Source organism: Bos indicus x Bos taurus, chromosome 2, assembly GCF_003369695.1.
Source record: "Bos indicus x Bos taurus breed Angus x Brahman F1 hybrid chromosome 2, Bos_hybrid_MaternalHap_v2.0, whole genome shotgun sequence".
NCBI lineage: Eukaryota > Metazoa > Chordata > Mammalia > Artiodactyla > Bovidae > Bos > Bos indicus x Bos taurus.
The window spans coordinates 18,407,753-18,421,783 of NC_040077.1; the positions used below are offsets into that span (position 1 = coordinate 18,407,753).

A 14,031-nucleotide genomic window follows, 5' to 3' on the forward strand; every position below is an offset into this window, starting at 1 on the left:
ATATGAGAGGAAGAACTCTGACATATTACTAAATATTATTTCTTCTAGATTTTAAGGTAGAGGATAAAAGTGTTAATATGTAACAAACATCTGTTAACATGGAAAACAGGAAGAGACCATATGTTAAAGTGATATTCTTCCACTGTATTCTCATTGTTTTAAAGCAAATTACAATGTTATGTTCTGGATCTTCATGCCAAAGTTCATCAGTTGGTTCCCCTGAAATGCAATTTCCCCTGCTCAAGGGATTATAATGGGAGCACCGTCCATATCTGTTACCAGTTTAGTTCAGTCATTTTATACATGTGACAGTTAAATCCAACACAAAGAAGTCTGTGACAAAAGTGAAAAGAGTTGATGCATTTCGTGCATCATATGATCCAATGTTTGGGAAGGATCAAGGGATACACCAGTCCATCCTAAAGGAAATCAGTCCTGAATGTTCACTGGAAGGACTGATGTTGAAGCTGAAACTCCAATACCTTGACCACCTGATGCAAAGAGCTGACTCATTTGAAAAGACCCTGATGCTGGCAAAGATTGAAGGCAGGAGGAGAAGGGGATGACAGAGGATGAGATGGTTGGATGGCATCACCGACTCAATGGACATGAGTCTGAGTGAACTCCGGGAGTTGGTGATGGACAGGGAGGCCTGGCGTGCTGCAGTCCATGGGGTCACAAAGAGTCAGACACGACTGAGTGACTGCACTGAACTGAACGTAAGGGATACACATGTGCACCATTATCTGTACTTCAAGACCATAGCACACCTACGCATGATTCTCAACACCAACAGGCTCACAAGCATCTGCAGGCTGACAGGCATGTCCTGGGACTGGGGAAATGATGGAGTTGCTCCAGTTATCCACAGCCGAGAACCACGTCATTTTTCATTTGTATTCATATAAGGAAAAGTCTGCACTGTAACTACTATGGCTAAACACTTGTCCCTGTTGTTCAACTGGCAACACGGGTTGCTGGGGAAAAAAGTTTTTTAAGGTAAGCATGATAGTGTAAGATGAAAAGCTTATACAACAATCTGTGTCCCCAAAGACTGACAACTAAAGTGAACTTTGTCCTCTTCTAATCAAGTGGAAGGCCAAGTTCCAGGCCCAATCTAAATACCTTGAAGGAAGCATAGACCCTTGGGTAAGTACTTTAGCACAAATCAGAAACAAACAAACAAAAAAACCTGCTAATGATGAAGAGATATCAATCTTTAGGCTGAAGAAAAGTGAGACCTGAACTTTTCAGTCCAGGGGCAGAGACGGTCAATGCGAAAAATCAAAAAAAGGATGAAGATACATAGGGTATTAGGAGGACACACGGCAAGGGGAACTCACTGGGTCAGGAGGTCAGAGGTATCCCTGTGCAGGGGGGTTTGACCTGAGATCTGAAAGATGACAAGGAGTTAGCCAGGTGTCTGGGTGTCCAACTGGGTGTGATCTAGGAATTCATGCTGGTCAAATACAATCAGAACACATGGAGACAGTGACATGAGGGTCAAAGAAGAGCAGAGTTCAATTCCTGTAGGGCACATTCAGCACTCAGATTTTTATCCTAAGTCTGCTACTGCTACTGCTAAGTCACTGCAGTCGTGTCCGACTCTGTGTGACCTCATAGACGGCAGCCCACCAGGCTCCCCTATCCCTGGGATTCTCCAGGCAAGAACACTGGAGTGGGTTGCCATTTCCTTCTCCAATGCATGAAACCGAAAAGTAAAAGTGAAGTCGCTCAGTCATGTCTGACTCTTAGTGACCCCATGGACTGCAGCCTACCAGGCTCCTCCATCCATGGGATTTTCCAGGCAAGAGTACTGGAGTGGGGTGCCATTGCCTTCTCCATATCCTAAGTCTAAGAGACCATAAAGAGGTGAGGTATAACCAGATTTGTATGCTAAAAAGATCACTTTGGCAGCCATGAGCAGAACCAGAATGGGGAAGTAAAGAAGATAAGGGAAGCCCAATTGGAAAATTTGTATGCAGGTCAGGAAGCAACAGTTAGAACTGGACATGGAACAACAGACTGGCTCCAAATAGGAAAAGGAGGACGTCAAGGCTGTATATTGTCACCCTGTTTATTTAACTTATATGCAGAGTAAATCATGAGAAACGCTGGGCTGGAAGAAACACAAGCTGGAATCAAGATTGCCGGGAGAAACAGCAATAACCTCAGATATGCACATGACACCACCCTTATGGCAGAAAGTGAAGAGGAACTAAAGAGCCTCTTGATGAAAGTGAAAGAGGAGAGTGAAAAAGTTGGCTTAAAGCTCAACATTCAGAAAACGAAGATCATGGCATCCGGTCCCATCACTTCATGGGAAATAGATGAGGAAACAGTGGAAACAGTGTCAGACTTTATTTTTCTGGGCTCCAAAATCACTACAGATGGTGACTGCAGCCATGAAATTAAAAGACGCTTACTCTTTGGAAGGAAAGTTATGACCAACCTAGATAGCATATTCAAAAGCAGAAACATTACTTTGCCAACAAAGGTTCGTCTAGTCAAGGCTATGGTTTTTCCTGTGGTCATGTATGGATGTGAGAGTTGGACTGTGAAGAAGGCTGAGCGCCGAAGAATTGATGCTTTTGAACTGTGGTGTTGGAGAAGACTCTTGAGAGTCCCTTGGACTGAAAGGAGATCCAACCAGTCCATTCTGAAGGAGATTGGCTCTGGGATTTCTTTGGAAGGAATGATGCTAAAGCTGAAACTCCAGTACTTTGGCCACCTCATGCAAAGAGTTGACTCACTGGAAAAGACTCTGATGCTGGGAGGGATTGGGGCCAAGAGGAGAAGGGGACGACAGAGGATGAGATGGCTGGATGGCATCACTGACTCGATGGACGTGAGTCTGAGTGAACTCTGGGAGTTGGTGATGGACAGGGAGGCCTGGTGTGCTGCGATTCATGGGGTCGCAAAGAGTCGGACACAACTGAGCGACTGATCTGATCTAGATGATGAACCAGAGAGGTGGCAGGACCACTCTGCACCTGGTCCTGGCAGTTGTGTCTCGATAAGGGGCAGGAAGGGCTTCCCTGGGACCTCAAACAGTAAAGAATCTACCTGCAGCATGAGACACCTGGGTTCAATCCCTGGGTTGGGAAGATCCCCTGAAGGAGAAAGTGGCAAGCCACTCCAGTATTCTTGCCTGGAGAATTCCATGGACAAAGGAGCCTGGTGGGCTTAATTCATGGGGTCGCAAAAGAGTCAGACACTACTGAGTGACTAACACACACACACACAAGGAGGGGGAAACAGCAGGTCTCAGGATGATTCCCAGGTCTCTGGTATTCCAAGCGAGAGCTGGCCAAAGGCAATCAGGATCGACAGCAGGTCATGAGTATAGTTTCAGGTGCATTAGCAGAGAGGCCCAACAGAGACATTAAATGGAGGCAAACACATGCGTCTGGAGTTCAGAGAAATTCAGGCTGGAGAAGAATGTTTAATAGATTATGTTAACAATAACAAATATATCAAGCAACTTACATATAGATCATGTAAACTCTGCAAGCGCAAATAAATTAAATTTCATAAAGCCTATCATTATATGGTTAAAACCTGCAACATTATGTTAACTGATCATGTGATCTCAAATGTAATCAGGATTTTAATGGTCAGCTGGCTATAGAGAATATTTGAAAGAACAATCCCAATAAGTAAAAGGCAAGTGACTATACACTCGGAAAATCGGACTTGACTTGTGGTCCTTTCACAAGATTTCAATGCCATTCTCACCACAGGAAAAACAAAATCTACTTATCCCCCAAATTGGAAGACTTTCTCTTGAAACAAAACTAGTGTTTGGACTAAGAGACATGTAAAGAGCTGTAGAGCTCGCTCTTTGGCATGAGATCACATTTTGTTCAGTACTGGCAAGAGGCAGTAATAAGTCAACACTTACAAGACAATCAGCTAATCCTTCTCTTTTATGAGGTAGTCTAATAAATGTTCTCAAGCCAAGATCTGGTGCCAGCAAACAGAAAGCAAGAACACTGCTCAAATTCTTGATATGAAGTACTTTGCTTACTGGCCCAAGAAGCTTTACAAGTAGATGCTGATACCCGAGCAAAAAGCATGGAGGCTCTGTGATGTTCTCAAGTGCCCCAAGGGATGATGCTGAGACAACCTAACTCGTTAAACTCTTATCCATTTGGAAGTAAATTTAACCCAACCTACATCAAGGGCCAACATTTCCTCTGATGTACTTTTCTTTTTCCCCTAATAGCATCCAACTGCACTTTCCTCATTAACATCAATGCTAATACTTTGGTTTTTGTTTTAATTTAAAATGATATTTTCAGAGTAACTTGTCTTTGAAGAAAGGGCAGCATTTTTGGTTGAATTATAATTATGAATATATCAAATAATGTCAAGAATGAAGAAAAAGTAAGTAAGAGAATTTAATTCATTCCATGAATTGTTTTTGAGGTTACTGTTGTTTCTGGGCTTCCCTGAGAGTTCAGCCAGTAAAGAATTTGCCTGCAATGCAGGAAACACAGGAGATGGCTGGTTGGATCCCTGGGTTGGGGAGATCCCCTGGAGGAGGAAAATGGCAACCCACCCCAGTACTCTTGCCTGAAAAATCCCATGGACAGAGGATTCTGGTGGACAACAGTTCAAAGGGTCGCAAAGAGTCAGACAAAACTGACCGACTAAGCATGCGTGCATTGCTGTTTCTATTATTTTTAAAAATCTTCTTTAAAAAATAGTTTCAAGTACCTAATATAAGGTTGAATGAGATGACCTTTAATGATCATTCCAATTTGATTATAAATCAAGTGTCTGATTAATGCTCAATTTCAAAATGCACTGACAAAAGTAAATGTAAACTCTTTGGTAGGTTGCATCTATTTATTCTTTATTCCTAGAATGTAAGAAATGTTGTGACATTAATACTTATTTCATCTCTGTCAAAGCACATATTTAGAAATCACCTAGACAAAATTCTAGCCCTATTTTAGATCACAGATTTTAAAGTCAACACCAACATAATTCCTATACTCAATGAGAAAAGTATTGTGGCTGAAAATAACAGCAATACAAGAACCTAACATCTAATTTTCCTGTCTTATTCCTCCCTCACATATCAGTGGGATCACTACAATTGTTTCTCAGTGCTATAACACTTGCATTTACAGTGAGTGACATAAAAAGCAGATTTATGACCTATGGATCTAATGACAGCAAAAGGTGGCAGGGAAGACTTTTAGGACTTGCTGTTTACAGGTATCATACATCACACGTGTTCAGAAAAACATTTGAAACTGGGGACAACTTACCCCAGGCTAAGTTGTGATGCGGTAACAGAGAACTCCAAAATCTCAAGGGCTTACAAGAAAGGTTTATTTCTCACCCATTTACATGTCCATTAGAGGTTGGCTACTCTATATTCTCTTCATCCCAGGCCTAACAACCCCATATGAAGGAGGAAAAGAGCCATGGCAAAACCATTAGACCAAAAGTTCTTAGAGCTTTTGCTTGTAGGCAGGACATGCTACGTAAACTCACAATTTTTTTTGGCCAAAGCAAGTCATATGGACAAACTGAAGTCTATGAGGCATGGAAGTATAATTCTCTCAGTGATTACTTGGACACAGTAATATGATGTATTGTATTTACCATAGGGCTTCCCTGATAGCTCAGTGGTAAAGAACTTGCTTGCCTATGCAGGAGATGTGGGTTCAATCCCTGGATCAGGAAGATCCCCTGGAGAAGAAAATGACAACCCACTCCAGTATTCTTGCCAGGAAAACCCCATGGACAGAGGAGCCTGGCAGGCTGCAGTCCATGAGGTGCAAAGAATCAGATATAACAACTGAGAATGAATGCATAAGGCCACCACACAGATATAACACAATACAGTCCACCATCCTTCTAGTGGGACATTTAGACTGTATTCAGTCTATTCTGAAACAATGAGATTTATTATAGAAGAGTTCATGATAAGTATATATTTCCACCTTTGATTATTACAAAATCACCCTCTTTGTTTTACTTTATTTGATACCATTTGCTTTTTTTTTTTTCTGTTTGTAATTAATGAGATTTGTCCATGCTTTTAAACTTTCTACACTTTTGTATTATGTGTTCCTGTTAAAAATAATCATGTTGGGTTGTTTAAAAAAAAACAAATTTCAGCTTTCCCCATTTCTATTTACTGTTTCACTAATAGCTCACCTTACCCCTGCCATACCATTTTACGCTAAATTTTTTGGTTTGTCTTTGTTTCCTTTAATGCTTGACAACTTTTCCTATGTAATCTGCCTTTCTTTATACTACTGACTTTTCCATGGTTTTAATTGACTTTTATATTTGTCCTTAATTTGGAAGATTTAATTCTCCCTTTAAAATTCTATTTATTCTATTCTGTTTAAAATTCTATATAAATAGAATTAACTCCTTTAAGTTTTTCTCTCTCTGTTTTTTTTTTTTTTTTGGCTGCACCATGCAGCTTCCAGGATCTTAGTTCCTTGACCAGGAATCAAACCTATGCCTCTTTCAGTGGAAGTACGGAATCCTAACCACTGGCCCACGAGGGAATCCCCCCTTTCTCCTTTGTACTGTGTACTTAGTCACTCAGTTGTGTCTGACTCCTTGTGACCCCATGGACTGTATAGGCTGCCAGCCTCTGTCCATGGAATTTCTCGGGTAAGAATACTGGAGTGGGTAGCCATTCTCTTCTCCAGGGAATCTTCCCAAACCAGGGATTGAACTTGGGTCTCCTGCATTGCAGGTAGATTCTTTACTGTCCAAGCCACCAGGGAAGCCTCATCCCCGCTTTAAGTCTAAATTATAGTGGAACCTGGGGTCTGTAAGTGACGGAGTCAAGAGTAAAACAGTATCTTTCAAGTCTTCCCTTGCAATATAAGCCTCTCCTCCTGCCGCTACCTTCCCCCCACCCCCCACCCAAAATAAAAAAATTCTCCTCTGAATCCTCATTTCAACTTGGTGATTTAATCTGGAGTGTTGCAGAACTGTACTTAGGATTCTAGAGCAATAGGGAAGAGCTGACAGGACTTTTTCTCTCTGGGGCCAACTGGGAGCTCTAAGTGCGAGGACAGACTGAGTAAAGCAAAGATTTTTCTTCCCTTTGCAAGTCGTCTCCTTCTCCTCAAGACCAGCTGAGGTTCATCATAATCAGGCCCTGGCTAGACTTTCCTCAATGTCAGATCCCCTAGAACTGGGGTCTAGTCCTCAACATTTTGACATTAGACTCTGTTTTATGTTAGTGTTTGCAATACGGATAGCTTGTCTTTCTGGATTTGCATGACTGTTTATAGAGAATTAGGAGGAGCCTCATTAGGTAATTCTAGACACCAGCCACCTGGGGTAGGACATTCTTATCAACTGACCTTATCAAGGTAAATATCATTGTACTGCTGGGTGGAATAAATTATTTTCTATCAGGATCATCACCATTGCAATGAATGCCCATTGCCATTATATACTGTACTCATTACAATATCATTATATATTACAGCTTTTTTTTTCCTTAAAGAGAAAGGGTAGGAAAGCTTTATTTCTAAGGTCATTAATCTACAGATGAGGAAAAGAAAATCGAGGACTGATTTCAAGAGGGCAAGCTGCAGACTTCCAGGAAAGATGGCAGTGTGAGATCTGATAAGGGTTTTCCTAGAAAATGACTAAAAGGATTAAAGAAGAAAAAGACCATTATTACTCATTCTAGGGAATAGTGGCCACCACATGTGATAAAATCTAAGGAATCATTTAACTCAGGACAAAACCAGAATAGATGAAAACCAACATGTGACTGCCCTTCTCAAGACAGTCAAGTGGTGTCACAGGAAGGAAGTCTGGGAAGCTCCACCAGTTTCCTCCAAGCTGGAGAGGAAGGGGGCAAGAGGCCTAGGGAAAAGGCTGGTCACAGATTACGAGCTTTCAGAGACCATGGAGGCACAGCTCTCCCAGCACAGCAAGGCCATAGGTACTTTGCCCTCTGCTGCCTCCCTTAACCTTGCCTTCTGAGAAGCATCATGGACACGTCCCAGTGCACCCTCAAAATACAGCTTCCAATCCCCAAGCTGGCCTCTCGTGCAGGCATTTACAAAACTAAAAGGAATGAGTACAGAAACAAACTCTCTACTTGTGACCATACAAGACTCTCATCCCTCCCCACACTCTAAAGGCTCTTTACATAATAAATGAATAAGACAAACCTATGTTCTTCCCTGGTGGTTCAGTGGGGACCACCTGCCTGCAATGCAGGAGGTGCAGGAACCACAGGTTCAATCCCTGGGTTGGGAAGATCTCCACGAGAAGAAACTGACAACCCACTCCAGTATACTTGCCTGAGAAATCCCATGGACAGAAGAGCCTGGTGGGCTACAGTCTGTGGGGTCACAAAAGAGCTGGACACGATTTAGCAACCAAACAACAACAGTGTTCTGTGTCACCCAGCCCTTCAAGATAAATATAGGGAAAGTAACTATAATTACTCTTGGATTTATCAGTTTAACCATTTTATTTATTTATATTTCACTTTTAAATAAAGAAAACAGGAACCATAAATATAGAAACAAGGCTATAAAAAGTATATAGCCAAGGGACGGAAGACACTAAATTATGAGATAATTGTTGCAATCTATAATAAACAACTAAAATAATAAGTCAAAGTTATAATATTCTACAATCATCTTGACTTAAAAGGTACGCCATCTACTTAATATATATTTCCAAATATTATGAACTCCTAACAAATACTGGAACACCTGCTTTTATATGTTTGTGTTCTTCTGTACACACACACACACACACACACACAGACTCCAACCCAGTATCAAGCTTAATGGTAAAAGATGATTACCATTTCCATTGATGTCAGCAACAAAATAATGATGCTGGCTATTGTCCTATTGACACTGTGTTTTCAGAGTACTAACTTGTGAAAAATAAAAACATCCAAGTAAAATGAATGAGAGAATCAAATGAAAATCAACCAGGAAAAAAAAAAGGTTACAAAATACACATACACACACACACACATATGCATCTTCATTTTTAAGTTAAATAAGCCAATCTGAAAAGAATACATACTGTATAATTTCATTTACATGACATTTTGGAAAAGGCAAAACTATGGAGACAGAAAAAAAGATCACTGGCTGCATGAAGTGGAGCACGGAGGATTTTTAGGGCAGTTAAACTCTTCTGTATGACGCTATAATGGTCAACATAAAGCATGTTTGTCAAAACTCATAGACTGCCAAGACCAAGAGCGACCCTACAGTAAACTCTGGACTCGTCAGTATAGGTCCCCTGATTAAACTACTCTAGGGTGGGACACTGATAATGGGCGAGGCTATGTGTTTGTAGGGGTTGGGGGAACTCTGTGCTTTCTGCTCAATTTTGCTGTGAACCTAACCGATATTAAAGAACAGCTTTCAATTTTAAAATTTATTTTAAAAATTTAAAATATATTTTATTTTATATTTTTTATGCCTATAAAGTTGTGGCGCATGAGCTCAGTTGCTCTGAGGCAGGTGGGATCTTCCCAGATCAGGAATGGAACCCATGTCTCCTTCACTGGCAGACAGATTCTTTACCACTGAGCTACCAGGGAAGCCCATGATCTCTATTAAGCTCTAATATAATAATGTCTTTATTTGAGAAATGTAACTTGGGCTGAGGTATTCTCTACTTGGGATACATGTCCCTAGATTTAATAATTATATATTCTTTCTAATCTAGTTTTAATTTTGTACTTGGCACGAAATTTATATTCTAGGAACATGGAAAGTTCTTTCCTCCTATTTTAGGTTTTGTTGAGCTTGGGGCATGATGCATTGAATTGTTCTCAGAACTTCCAAAAATCGTTAATCATAAAGAGATTAGGGAATACTTCCTTATTCTGAAGAACCAAACTACCTTTTATACTCTTTCCCCAAGCAATCCTTCTTCTTTGAACATCTTCTAATTGATAAAACAAACAGCCTTTCAGAAAATTATCAATGAGTAAAAAAAAAATATATATATATATATATATGTGTGTATATATATATTATTTGAGGTTGGAGTCCTAAAAAAAAGATCACATACCTCCTTCCCAGCTTTCTCTATCATGTCAGAGGAAAACACCAATAAAAAATATCAGGCTCTTACCACATGCCAAGCCTGCGTGCCAAGCACTTTCCATACATTCTCAGGAACTCTCTTGTTATTCATAGTACACAGATGTGTACACAGTACACAGCTGAGGAAGTTTATTAAACAGAGTCCTCATGGTGGTTTTCGAGTCTATTTGACATCAAAGCCCGTGCAACAAATTCTTTCACCACTGTTTACACGTAAACTGGGCTTCCCGGGTGTTGCCAGGGGTAAAGAACCTGCCTGCCAGGAGACATGAGAGATGGGGGTTTAATCCATGCGTCGGGAAGATCCCCTGGAGAAGGGCACAGCAACCCACCCTGGTATTGCTGCCTGGAGAATCCCAAGGACAGAGGAGCCTGGTGGGCTATGGCCCATAGGGTCTCAAAGAGTTGGACACAGCTGAGCACACATGCACGAGCAACACATCAGCCTGGCGGTACTACTGATGACACAATACACGTTTACAGAGGTTCCTAGCCTGGGTTCATTAAAGGTTTAGTGTATTCTTTAAACCCCAGGAATGATCTGAAAAGTGTGCATTTTATAATACTCAGGAGATAGTCAACAGTTTTCAGTAGATTATCAAACAGCTAAAATAGTACGCCCTTGGGGGTTCATATTTTTAAAAGCATTGTCATTAGTACAGGTTTAAAAAAAAAAACATGGGGTACTTCCCTGGTGGTCCTGTGGTTAAGCATCTGCCCGCCAGTACAGGGGACTTGGGTAGATCCCTGGTGGTGGAGAATTCCACATGTCCAGGAGCAAATACGTCCATGTGCCATAACTACTGAGCCTGTACTCTAGAACCCTCGAACAGCGACTACTGAGCTGCGAGAAGTCCGAGTGCCTAGAGGGTGTGCTTGACAACAAGAGAAGATGCTGCAATGAGAAGTCATGCCCTACAACTAGAAAGGAGGCCCCACTCTCTGCAACTAGAGAAAAGTCCGTGCACTGCAGTGAGGACCCAGCACAGCCAAAAAAGATAAATAAATGAAGAACTTTAAAAAAATGGCACAAAAGGTGTACAACATATTTAATATAATGAGATCACAAGACATTTGATTCTGATGGGAGCATATGCCATGGACATTCCTGACAAGGCCACTTTGATACCATCACTTGATAATTTTACCAGTGCTAAATTTTCAAGAATTTTGCCAGCCACTTTTTCCTTCATTATTTGGTTTCTGACCCTTGCTAATCTGTTTTGAAAGGAAGCTTGGTAATGTCATAATTTATATTTTAATGGAAAAAATAATATTATGAAATGTTTCCCATGACTGCTAATAGGTACTGAGTGAGGGCTTTTTGGTAATAACAGGAAACATCAAAGATGTTTGCCTCTGCTTTGTGACCTTGAATCATCATTCATAAATCCAAGTAAACTCTTGCTGAGGCACCAAATGACATGAGTACTGGGCTCACGTCCCATTCCCTAGAGCAATTTCCTGTCAAAGCAAGTTTCTGTACTGAGTTGAGGTATGCTAAAGAACTGGCTAAAGCAAACAAAATGGCTTAGGTTAAAAATGTTCCTGAATTAACTCTGGTGCATTGCTACTGGGAAGGCAGAACTGGGGTAACTGCCACTGAATGTGGTAGGGTGGCTCCCCAGAAAATTAAAAACAGAATTACCGTATGATTCAATAATTCCAATTCAGGGTATCTGCCCAAAAGAACTGAGAGCAGCAATTGGAATTGAGATATGTATTCTCATATTCGTAACATCATTATTCATAATAGCCAGAAGCTAGAAGCAATTCAAGAGTTCATCAATAAATGGATAAACAATAAATGGATAAAATGTGGTATATTCATACAGGCATAACTCAGAGATACTACAGGATCATGACATGCATGACATCATCTAGACCATGGCCATACAGTGAGTCACATGAATTTTTGGTTTCCCAGTGTATATAAAAATTATGTTTACATTATACTGCAGTCTATTAAGTGTGCAACAGCACTGTGTCTTGGGCTTCCCTATTGGCTCAGCTGGTAAAGAATCTGCCTGCAATGCAGGAGACCCTGGTTTGATTCCTGGGTCAGGAAGAACCCCTGGAAGAAGGCATAGGCTACCCACTCCAGTATTCATGGGCTTCCCTGGTGGCTCAGATGGTGAAGAACCTGACTGCAATGTGGGAGACCTGGGTTCAATCCCTGGGTTGGGAAGATCCCCTGGAGGAGAGCATGGCAACTCACTCCAGTATTCTTCCCTGGATAAGCCCCATGGACAGAGGACCCTGGCGGGCTATAGTCCATGGGGCCACAAAGAATTGGACACAACTGAGCGACTAAGCACAGCACGGCACTATGTCTAAAAGAAAGCGTATCCCTTAATTTAAAAATACAAAATAAAAACCAATTACAATAGTAATATTAAAGATTGTTGATCACAGACCACCATAACAAATCTAATAGTTATGGAAAACTTTGAAACACTGTGAGAATTACCAAGAGGCGACACAGAAACATGAAGTGAGCAAATGCTATTGGAAAAATGGCACCAATAGCCTTGCTCCATGCAGGATTGTCACAAACCTTCAATTTGTAAAAGACACAGTATCTGCAAAGCACAATAAAGTCAAGTGATATAAAGTATTGTGTGTCTGCAGAATGAAATATTATTCAACCTTCAAAAGGAAGGAAATTCTGACACATGCTACAACATGGATGAAACTTGAAGAGGTTATGCTAAGTGATACAAACTGGACACAAAAGGAGCCATATGATATGATTCTATCTAGTAAAGTACTACATGAAATGCTTAGAGTAGTCAAGTGAATAGAGAGAGAAAGCAGAAGGGTGGTTGCCATGGTCTATGAGGCAAGGGAAATGGAGTTAGTGTTTAATAGGTACAGGGTCCCTGTTCGGAAGATCAAAGAGTTCTTGCGATAGAAAATGGTTTGCCTAAGTCCCTTTGGGCTGCTATAACCAAATACTGGGTGGCTTATAACCAAAAGCACTGATTTCTCCCAGTTCTGAAGGCTGGGAAGTCTATGATCGCAGCACTGGAAGATACTCTTCTAGCGCACACTTGGCTCTCTTCTCACTGTGTCCTCAGATGGCAGAAGGAGGCAAGGGATCTCTCTGGGTTTCTTATAAGGGAACTAATTCCATTCATGACTCAATCATCTCTTAAAGGCCCCACCTTCTAATACCATCACCTTAGGGTTTCAACATGGATTTTAGGGAGCACACAAACATCCAGACCTGACATGAGTGTGGTTATCTTCAGACACACTGTGTGCATAATTGATCATACAAGAACATTTTTTATTTTTGTAAAATATACATAAAATAACTTACAGGAGTTTTCTTACAAGGGTTTTTTTTGTTATGTTTGATTCTTTGGGAATCAACAATATATACATAAAATGAATATTTTACATAGTGGGGGTGATGGTTACAGAACAATGTGAATGCATTTAATGCCACTGAAATGCAAGCTTAAAAATGATTAAAATGGTAAATTTTATGTATATTTTGCAACAATAAAAATGTCCTTGTATGATCACTGTGGGGCTTCCCAGATGGTGCTAGTGGTAAAGAACCTGCCTGTTACTACAGGACACATACGAGACACGAGTTCAATCCCTGGGTTGGGAAGATCCTCGGAGAAGGGCAGGGCAACTCACTCCAGTATTCTTGCCTGGAGAATCCCATGGACAGCGGAGTCTGACAGGCTATTGTCCGTAAGGTCACACAGAGTTGGACACAACTGAAGCAACTTAGTATACAAGCACATAATAATAAATATAATCAACTATAATTACTTATATAGTATGCAGGCAATAATTTTACATTATTTTGTGCTCAGGTTTCATTTTCTTTATAAAATTTTTCCTAATCTACTAGAGAAAATTGTCACTTCAATCTAATAGAAATCAATCTAATAGAAATATTATAATATTTCTATAC

General features: G+C 40.7%; 1 protein-coding gene across 19 annotated transcripts in view; it reads right to left on the reverse strand.

Annotated features, from left to right (window-relative positions):
* Positions 1 to 14,031, reverse strand: part of OSBPL6 (oxysterol binding protein like 6) — a 215,399-nt gene that overhangs the window by 86,943 nt on the left and 114,425 nt on the right. The gene's annotated exons all lie outside the window — the stretch shown is intronic.